At 42.1% G+C, this 10,186-nt stretch overlaps 1 long non-coding RNA gene across 1 annotated transcript; it reads right to left on the bottom strand.

The window, feature by feature from the left end:
• Nucleotides 1-7,778: 7,778 nt before the first annotated feature.
• On the bottom strand, nt 7,779-9,957 carry LOC103357563 (uncharacterized). The gene is made up of 2 exons (XR_520208.1): nt 8,590-9,957; nt 7,779-8,504 (listed from the first exon to the last, which is right to left on the bottom strand). It is a non-coding gene; the product is annotated as an uncharacterized LOC103357563 (long non-coding RNA).
• Between the last annotated feature and the right edge of the window lie 229 nt (nt 9,958-10,186).

Raw genomic sequence — 10,186 nt, 5'->3', positions numbered from 1 at the left:
TTTGTAGACACCTGTGACGCTAATTAGAGGACACACCTTGATTGAACATGTCCCTATGGTCACATTATTTTGTCTTTTCTAGGGGTACCATCATTTTTGTCCAGGCCTGTTTCATGAGTTTATTTTTTTAAATAATTCTGTTGAACCACGGTTGAAAAGCAATGTCTGATTTTCATTGGTTAATTTTCATAGAATTTTTATTTGTTATTACTTTTGTCAGATTCAAGTTATTTCTGTGACCACTGTGGGTTTTTCTTTCATTAACCGAGGGGTACCAGCAATTTTGTCAACATGTGTATGGAGAAACAGGTGTAATGGGAAAAATACTGCATGAAGAATGTCAAAGCAAGTTTCATTAAGTTTCAGTAAAACTAAGTGGAAAGGTTACAGGCCCAATGAGAGGAAATGTGTTTTCATAACATCTAGGTATAATATTAGTGACTGTACAGAAGGAAGAAGAAGTTGTTCATGTCAAGAAGATTATAGGAAACACAGCCTTGTTGTATCCAATGTGTTTAGACTTTTGATGTCTGATCCAATGTGTTTCGTCTTCTAATGTCTGTGGATGAGTGCACCCTGTACCCCCAGCTGTTGATTATCAAGCACGAGATTGTTATACTACCATTGCAGCGAAGGCCACGCCTGTACATGTATAAGAATACCATGCTGCCTGCACTCATGGGTACTCTCCTGCAGACTGCTTGCACTCTGTATGACTGGTCATTCATCATTCATCACTGCAAAAATTTCCACAACACGGGCACTTATTAAAAACAAATATGCAAACTTTTTGCCGTTTTCCAGACAAACATTCATTAGAGACTGAAATTATCATTTCAATTCAATTCAATTTTATTTGTATAGCGCAGTTTACAACATATGTCATCACATAGCGCTTTACATCGTAAGGTAAAGACCTTACAAAAATTTCTACAATTCTACAGTTTCATTTAGCAGATGCTTTTATACAAAGCGACCTACATCTGGGAGCAGATACAACACAAGCAAGGATCTAGTCAGGAGAAAACAATCTAGAAAAGTGCCATAGAGTGCCATAGAGTTCAAGTATGATAGGGTGGTGATGCCAACAGCAGGCTGTGTGAAAGGTAGTAGGATTTTTTGTTTGTTTGTTTTTTGTTTTGTTTGTTTGTTTGTTTGTTTGTTTGTTTGTTTGTTTGTTTGTTTGTTTGTTTTTGGGCTGTCAAGTGCAAAGGTGTTCAGTGAAGACCTGGGTCTTTAGTCTTTTCTTCAAGACTAAGAGGGAGTCAGCAGATTGAACAGAGTTTGGGAACTCATTCCACCAGCGCGGAACCGCAGAGGAGAAGAGTCTATCTATTGACCTCGTGCCCTGTTGCAGTGGTTGTATCAGGCGATTTTTGTTGGTTGAGCGTAGTGAGCAGGAGGGAATGTAGATCTGAGTGAGAGAGTTCAGGTAGGAGGGAGCTGTTCTCATTGTGGTTTGGTAAGCAGGTGTCAGGGTTTTGAATTTGATGCAGGCAGCAACTGGAAGCCAGTGAAGCGATCTGAACAGCGGGGTGACGTGCTGTTTTTGGCTGGTTGAAAACCAGACGTGCTGCTGCATTTTGGATCATCTGCAGAGGTTTGACTGTGGTCCGTGGATGCAGGGAGGCCTGCCACTAAGTTCAATTCAATTCAGTAAGGAGTTGCAGTAGTCAGTTTCTAACATGAGTGTCTTTTTTTCCTACCACACATTACACACATGCCACACTACTATTGAAAACAATCCTAATCTATGAGAGTCTAATCAAAACAAGCTTATCAATCCATTCTCCAAACATACACTTGTGCTAAAAAAAAAAAAAAAAGTATTTTATTATTTCCAGAAAAAAATAAAAAATAAAAAAGTTTAAATTCTTTAACTAAGGCTGATATTCACTTACTATTGTGTGTGTGTGTGTGTGTGTGTGTGTGTGTGTGTGTGTGTGTGTATACAGTATATACTCACTTTGGCTGCATAAGGTGAAGCGTCAAGGACTCATTGTATAGCAGTCACTGTCAGTGCAAATAAAGGGAGAACCAGGTCATTATTTTCACTAGGTTTATATATTTTTATTAGATATATTTTTACACATCAATTACTGAGACTGGGGTCTGATTCACAGATAAGATGAAATGTTTTCTGGTTAACTATTTTTCCTCTTTAGCTCTTTTTGGTGATTCAAATTAGTCATCATTCATTTTGCGGTAAGTGACTTTTTTATTTATCCCGCCTTCTAACGTCACTCTTTATGATATTATATATTAACAATTTTGTCATATTTATAAATGATTATTATGTCTAAACAATAATACTACATAAAACAAAACATGAAATCAAGGGATCACAACCAGGCCAACTCTGATTTAAAATGACAGGACAAAACCTTCTCTGTACCAGGCTTTGAGTTTGGCTCTCCAGCCGACACTAAAACACTGATATAAATACATACAGCATGGCAGTCAACTTTATAAAGGCCACAATGCTTCCATATGCTAGCCGTCAATCTTTAACACTTACATGCATGTTTCTCCCGCCCTTACTATCTGCTACCAACAGCTAACATGATGATAGAAACGATCAGAGGACGCTTACGTTAGCTCCAAGACTGTTCACACTGAAAATATCAATCACACGCTGAGACATTCACCTCAAAAAACAGCTGGTTCACATGTCTGCTGTGGCCCATTGTCCATTAAGGAGGGCAGTGCAAGACTCCGGTAACTAGGTCTTTCAAATCCCGACATGTCCCCTATGGATCTGATTGGTCAGCACTCACTCATGTCAGCTATTGGTCAATCCTCAGCCTCGTCGAGCAACTGGCCAATCATCGTTGTCACCATTTGAAATTTGAAACTGCATAGAGTAAAGTGAAGTGTGGAAGTGTGTTGTAGATTCAAGTTTTTAATGTTACATTGATTTATAGATCTTAAATATTGAGATAATTACTATGATAATATATTAATTAATTAATTTGAAAATTACTATTATATATATATTGTATACATTATTATATACATTGTCTTTTGGAAAACAGTGACATAGCTGTAGAAAAATACAGAAAATTGTATGTGCAATTAAAGTTCAATATGTAGAAACACATGTATTTTTGAGACTAAGTGGACCACAGTTGTGGCACATATTCAGAGATCAACTCTTCCATTTGGCTTTCACCAAGGCTCTCCATGCGGCTACTGCTACACACACACACAAACAAGGAGGCAGGTAAGAAATTGCGTCACTTCCTGTAATTCACTATGATTGGTCGGTCGGGTTGACAACGTAATATGTCTGGTACGTCGGTGCATCAGCATAGAACTGAAATTTATAGAATGTGACCTAAACGATCCATATGATCTCCTTACTTTGGCAGATCGTCTACACGTTCAAATCATTCACGATCTAATATCGTCTCATTGCGCATCCCGAAATTGTCTATAAAAAAAAAATAAAAAAAACACACAATATGTATGTACTCCTAAATTATGGCAAATTGATGGTAATTTTAGGAGCTAAACCTAAAATTACAGAAAAAAAAAGTGTGGGGGGGTGACGGCCTGACCGACTATGTTGGTTGAGCATATTGGCTATCTGTGTTGTGCTCTGTTTCTTCAGGTCCTTAAACTGCTAGAGACTGACCACCTGCGTGGCGTGCTTGGGCAGCACTCCCAGGCTACAAAAGGGCCAACCTCTTAGCTCCTGCTCTCTCTCCTCCTCATGCTTGTGACTTGGGTTTGTGTCATTTTGGTCTGGTCTCTACATCAGACAACACCTCGCACCACATCGCATCCAGACATACAGGCATCTGCACCTACACTACTGATATCACTGACTTACACATCTCACTTTGGTAATATTATTTTAAGCAATTAATAAAAGTAACATTTAAATCTGGCAACACCTGTCTCGTCTCCCATCTTTTGCCATTACTTATTTGCAGTCTTGGGCACATAACTTTTAAAAGCAATTAGTTGTAATTACTCGTGACTTTTCCCAAAAAGTAACTGCGTTAGTAACTGAATTACTCCACCATAAAAGTAACTAATTACCAGGGAAAGTAACTATTGCGTTACTCTTTGTTAAAAAAAAGTTTTAACATTTTTTAAAGACAAAAGAAACAGTTAACAATATGAAGTACTTTTAACATTGTACTGAAAATGTGAATTGCTTTGAAAAATCCAACTTTAGCTCCTAAACATTCGTTCATTCATTCATTCATCTAGCCATACATACGCTCTTTCCTCACACTCATCCATCCATGCATCCAAGTTAGAGCAGAAAAATCCAGCTTTAGCTGCTTGTCTGAACGCACCCCTAGACTCCTGATTGGACAAACCTGAACAGTGCATCCTTAAATGAGGATCGGACCATAGACTGTATAAAAGATGGACGTAGCTACCGTGACGTCACCCGTTGGTTTCTGCACTGAGAAAATGAAGCCAGAGTTTTGCTACTTCCTGGTTGACATCTTGGATTTTTGGAGCCAGTGATGCAAAAATCGTCGGAGGTGGGCGGAGCCATAGGAGCAGCGATTAGTCAGACGGATTGAGAGGCAGGCCCTCTCTGCCTGCCCACATTTACCGCCTTCTGCTCGCTTCGTCTGCATCGTCGCTGCCCACTGTCAGTCAAGCCAGCCACGCCCCTTGCCCCGCAACATTTTGACGATTTTTTTAAAATTCAGTATTGATTTATTTTCAGATTGGCCACCTGATCTCTGGACTTGACCATGAAAACTAATTTTAAAAAAATCCTGAGCTGTAGGAATGCGGTATTTGGTGATCTGTGATCACTTCTTTTCCAATTCATTTCTATGGGGCCCAGGGCTTTTTGGAGCCAAGACTAGCGGACGTAGTGATACTGCAGGTTTTTGACACTTCGGGGTTGGCTTCATTTTTCAGGGCCGGTTGCTACGTCCATCTTTTATACAGTCTATGGATCAGACGCAGGTGTGTGGAAGGAAGGGAAACAACCGGAAGAGAGAGCGGCACGAGGGGAAACAAGCGGAAAAGAGCAGCATGGGGGACCGAGGAGGAGACCACACACAGCGACAGTGACGGTGGGAGCAACGCGCAAAGGGTGCACCGCGGGGCAAAGGATACCGGACAGGACCTGCAGACTGGAGGCAGAGCAGTCGGCGGCCGAGACGAGACCCGGATCGGCGCGTGGACGCGACGCACAGACACATTCAATGCCTACTTAAGCGAAGTGAAGGAAAGTGTATAGTCGAGTCGACTTGCGTGTGTGTGGGAACCCCCCTGCCAGATTTGATCACGTGACTGAGGACGCATCTCTCCTTTTCGCAGCAGCGGCTGTTCGTGGCGGTCGGAGCAGCCCGGTCACGAGCAGGAGACGCCAAGGGACCAAACGGACGGTGGGCGGATAACTCCAAACCATTTACCTCTCTTCTGGAAAACAATAAGTAGGCTCTTCCCCAGCCTGAATGATCTCCAGAAGAGACGTTGCAGAAATAAACATTTCCTGTGAATGATCTTTATTCCTCCAAGTTAGTCAGCTGTGTTAAGCTCATCACCTTGTTTAACCTTGTTTTATTAAACAATTTTTTACATTTTTATCGTTTTAGCTATTTTTATACCTCTGCTTATAATTCCTTTTTATTTTTGAATAAACTATTTTCGACCAAACTGCAGTCTCCTTGTTTTAACAATGGAAGCATTGCCGGTATGAAAAAGAACCCTGCACACGCTTGTGTGACATGAACACTGCCTCTGATTGGTTTACCATGAACACTTACCCTACCTTAGCCAATCATCATCACTTATGCGGTTGTCTCGCCCCTCCCTCCTCCCTTACCACAGAAAAAAGTGAAGCATGTTGCAGCTCCTGTGGCTGAGAGCCAAGTCGGATGACAAGAACTTCAATGAGTAGCTTTAGTTTGTAACGCACCCCATTTAATTGTCGGTAATGGCGTTGTAACGATGGAAATAGCAATTAGTTACTTTACCAGTTAATGAAAAAAATAACGCCGTTAGTAACGCTGTTTATTTTAACGCCTTTATTCCCATCACTGCCTATTTGACGGGTTGTGACAATACACAGACAGAGTTTAGTGATGGAGAACAGAAATATTACTTTCTCCTCCCCTCCATCTCTCTCCCTCTAATAGATTTGTCCCTGTTGGGATTTTGATTCTGATCTCTGGCTTCATCCTCTCTTCTGAGACTGTTGGAGCTGATGGTCTGTATCTCTCCATCACCTGACCTCTGACCTCAGCAGCAGCCTTGCTCAATCACCACCAGTCCTGAACAGAGAGGAGGGGTGTGTGGCAGGGATGGAGGTCACAAAATCATTTATTTGTCCGTCAGCGTTCAGTGAAGACCCCAGCTGAAAGAGGAGGCGCCTGTTTTGCTGCTTTAACATATAAAGCAAGATCTGAATGATCGCAAAACATTGCTGACAGCAGGCTGACAGAGTGTCAGACTTCAGATGAAATAAGTGCATATTAAACAGGAGTGACACATCACTTCATCACTGGAACAGATTACTAATATGCATCAAGGCTGTAAGCTTGGTTTCAGAAGTCCGCTTTGCAAATAATGCATTAGGATGAAAATGGCTGTCAAGCTTCCCCTGCCCCTGGACTGGGAGACAGTTTGACCCTCACTATTAGATCTCATATCTGATATCATTATAAACTGTCTCCTCTCTTTAGATTTTAAACATCATTACATGAATGCTCACACTTTAGTATTCAGAGATTTGTTGTGGAATAACTAGATCCTTTTCCATTCTTTTCATCTATTCATGTTTATTTCCTTTATGCTTAATAGACATGTTCTGTTTTTTGTACCCTTTCTTGCAAAATGCAGTAAAATTAAGCCATGATTGTAGCATAATATTCTGTAGGATTTCCAGATTACACATAAATTAACTCACTGACTGTCCACACCAAATGATTAGATTGAAACTAAAAAAAAAAAAAGTTTTCAGTTCATTCAAATAAATCAAATTTTCTAAAATGTTTGGCAATTTGTTAAACATTTAAAAACTGATTCTCTCATTTTCAAAAGTATTAACATCCTTGATTCAGTACTTTGTATCTGCATCTTTGGTAGCATTTACAGCTTCGAGGTTTCTTCAGTTCGTCTTTACAAGCCTTGCCACCAATTAGGCAGCTGATCCCATTCATCCTGGCATGTCCTGCTCAACTCCATCAACTTGGATGGGAAGCATGTGTGAACTGCCATTTTGAGTTCTCTCCACAGATGTTCTATGAGGTTTAAGTTTGGGATTTGACTAAGCCACTCAAGAACAACCACACTTGTGCCTGCTCCTTAGAAGAAGCCCAACAGCATGATAATGCCACTACCATGCTTTACTGCATGTCTATTAGCTGGTGTTCTCCAGATATAGTTCTTAGATCTCTAACCAAATAGTTCATCTCTTTTATGTCATTTGACATTAGAATCAGCATGATGGTGCCTAAATGCAAGAATGATCTGGATTTGAACTGTTGAAGAAATTTTACCCATAGTCCTCATGTGAAGTTTGCTGTCGTGTATTAGTATTCCCGTATACGGTGGGCTTACCAACACAGAGCATGAGTCTGCGATGGTAAACCGACCCTGAACATCTGCAGAGTCACACATTTATAGGGTATGTCAGAGGGTAGGGGGGGGCCTGTATCTAAATACAGACACGAACAGTGGTTAGTTAACATACAGTTGCTAATCAAATGGCATGAGGTAAGGTTATGTGGCACCTCTAAAATAGAGTGACCACATTTATGTGATAAAAGTTAATAATAATCACCAAGTTCACATTTTTCATATTGTATGCATTTATTTGTAATATTCAGGTCCAAATTGATTGTGTTGCACCGACGGGGTTAGAGGAATACCAGTCGTGTTTATGTAGCAATGAAGCGGAACCTTTGTTTGTTCCGGTTGCACCTGGGGCCGGTGAGAGAACGCACGCCTCGAGCTCTCTTCAGAAGCAATCTGGGAAGAAGCGCGGTGCTTCTGTGATGTCAGTGCATTTGTGAGTTCAGAGTGGTGATGGCTTTTGGGAAGAAGCTGTTCTTGAGTCTGTTTGTTTTGGTTCTGATGCACCTGTAGCGCCTCCCTGAGGGCAGCAGGTCAAACATGGCAGAACCAGGGTGGGAGTTGTCCTTGATGATGTTTTTCGCTCTACTGAGGCAGCGGGAGGTGTAGATGTCCATCAGGGAGGGGAGAGGGCAGCCGATGATCTTCTGGGCTGCCTTTACAACTCTCTGAAGCCTCTCCCGGTCTGCCATGGTGCAGCTACCGTACCACACTGTGATACAGTAGGTCAGTAGGCTCTCAATGGACGAGCGATAGAAGGTCAGCAGCAGGGTGGGGGTCAGGTTGTGCTTCTTGAGGACCCTCAGGAGGTGAAGCCGCTGCTGCGCCTTCTTGATTATTGCCGTGGTGTTGTCTGTCTAGGAGATGTCAGCGGAGATGAGGACGCCAAGGAACCGGAAGGTGTAGACCCTCTCCACACACTTGCCGTTGATGTAGAGGGGGGGCTAGATCAGATCAGGAAGGAGCTACAGCCATGTCAGAGAGTGAGAGGAAGAGCCTATTGTAGGACATTAGGAGGAGCCTACTCACCTTGGGATCAGAGCTCTTCCAGATCGCTAAAGAAGTGGGTCCAGTGCCAGATCGGGAATCGTCAGAACTTCAGAAGGTAGACCAAGAAGGCTGCTTTGACTACATCAGTTCTTTTATGTACACTAAGCGTTTGTTAGAATTAGAGGACAGTGGGATGGTTGAATTGTTGGTCTTAAAGGACGCTATTGATACTGTTGTTAAGAACCGAGATGATAAGCAAATGGAGGAAGGGATTAAAGAAGGCTTCCATGACTCAGAGATAGTTCGTGGTGTGCTCCGGATAATAAAGCCAGGCACCTTTTGTTATTCCGCACCGGTATTACCCCGTACAGGGCTACTAGTCCAGCTCTCCGTTACTAGGGTTAAGTTCTAACTGCCTACAGGCCCTTGACCTAATAGGATTCTATGGAACTGCTTAAGCTGGTGTCGAGGAAACTCGCCTAGCTTCTGACTGCCTAAATCCAGACGTTTACCCCGCTTCTTCTAATAGGCAACCCAACTAAGTAGCCTCAGTAGCTGAATCACCCACTAGACACGCCTGTTGGTGGCAGCTTTCCTCTTAATGGAACGAGCACTTGGTAAGTTGCTAGGTTTGATTTTAGAGGTTTGGCACTACTAACCCCAGGGATATGTTTAAATATTCTATTTTACTTCAACTTAGATTAACCGTTGAGAACCACTAAAGATCATGTGCACACAATTGTCTAACTTTTTACCACCATCAGATACATAAAATGACTCAATAAAATTTCAGTCCATATTGTCTTTAAATGCAAGGTTATATATTTATTGCAACTCTTCACGCATGGGCTAAGCAACAGCAATTGATTGTTCACTCATAATTACTTTCATTTTGATTTAACCTGATTATTGTGGAAACAGTAATATAATCTGTGCTCATCTAAACTAAAATTTAATAACAAATTACTTGATTTGGAGAGGGAGAGCGCCTAACAGCCTGGCCAGACCTGATCAACGCAGCTCCGTCTTGTCCTGAGCTAAGAGAGACTCCCTACCAGCAAAGCAGCAACCTGGTACGGGGCACCGTTGCACAGACAGAGTCCTCCAGCCAGGGGGAGATGAAGAGTCGCAACTCCGATTAGAACTGCAGTCCGTTTTGGTATCCCGTTGGGTGAGGAAGGGAGGACTGTTCTTCTGGCAGAACACAGAAAAGGGTTCTGCCACTCCTCTTCTGTTGCACTACAGTCCCGTTGCAACTCCCTCGTTGCGTACCCAGTCAATTGAAGAATGTTCTACGAACTCTAAGAGTCCCTCAAGCATGCCTCGATCTCCTGGTCAGAATGACATCCAAGTGTGTTCTCCTGTGATCTCCAACGCACTCCGACAAACATCTCTCTGTCTGTGGCTTTTATAGTATTTCTACAGCTCTCTCCCCATACACATTGTATGATTAGTACTAATGCACACTCATTACTACACACTAGTAATACACATCAGATACACACATTCATTGTTACACACACATTTCCAGTAGATGTTTCACCCTTTACTTCTGAGTCATGAGGTGTTGCCACCTCTGGTGCAACACTCCAATTCCATCTTTGGCAACCGGAACGGACACAGTTTGGCAAACACA

The sequence above is a fragment of the Stegastes partitus genome, unplaced genomic scaffold, assembly GCF_000690725.1.
Source record: "Stegastes partitus isolate 25-593 unplaced genomic scaffold, Stegastes_partitus-1.0.2 Scaffold262, whole genome shotgun sequence".
NCBI lineage: Eukaryota > Metazoa > Chordata > Actinopteri > Pomacentridae > Stegastes > Stegastes partitus.
The sequence above is the reverse complement of the archived record's forward strand: the minus strand, read 5'-3'. Positions and strand labels throughout refer to the sequence as shown.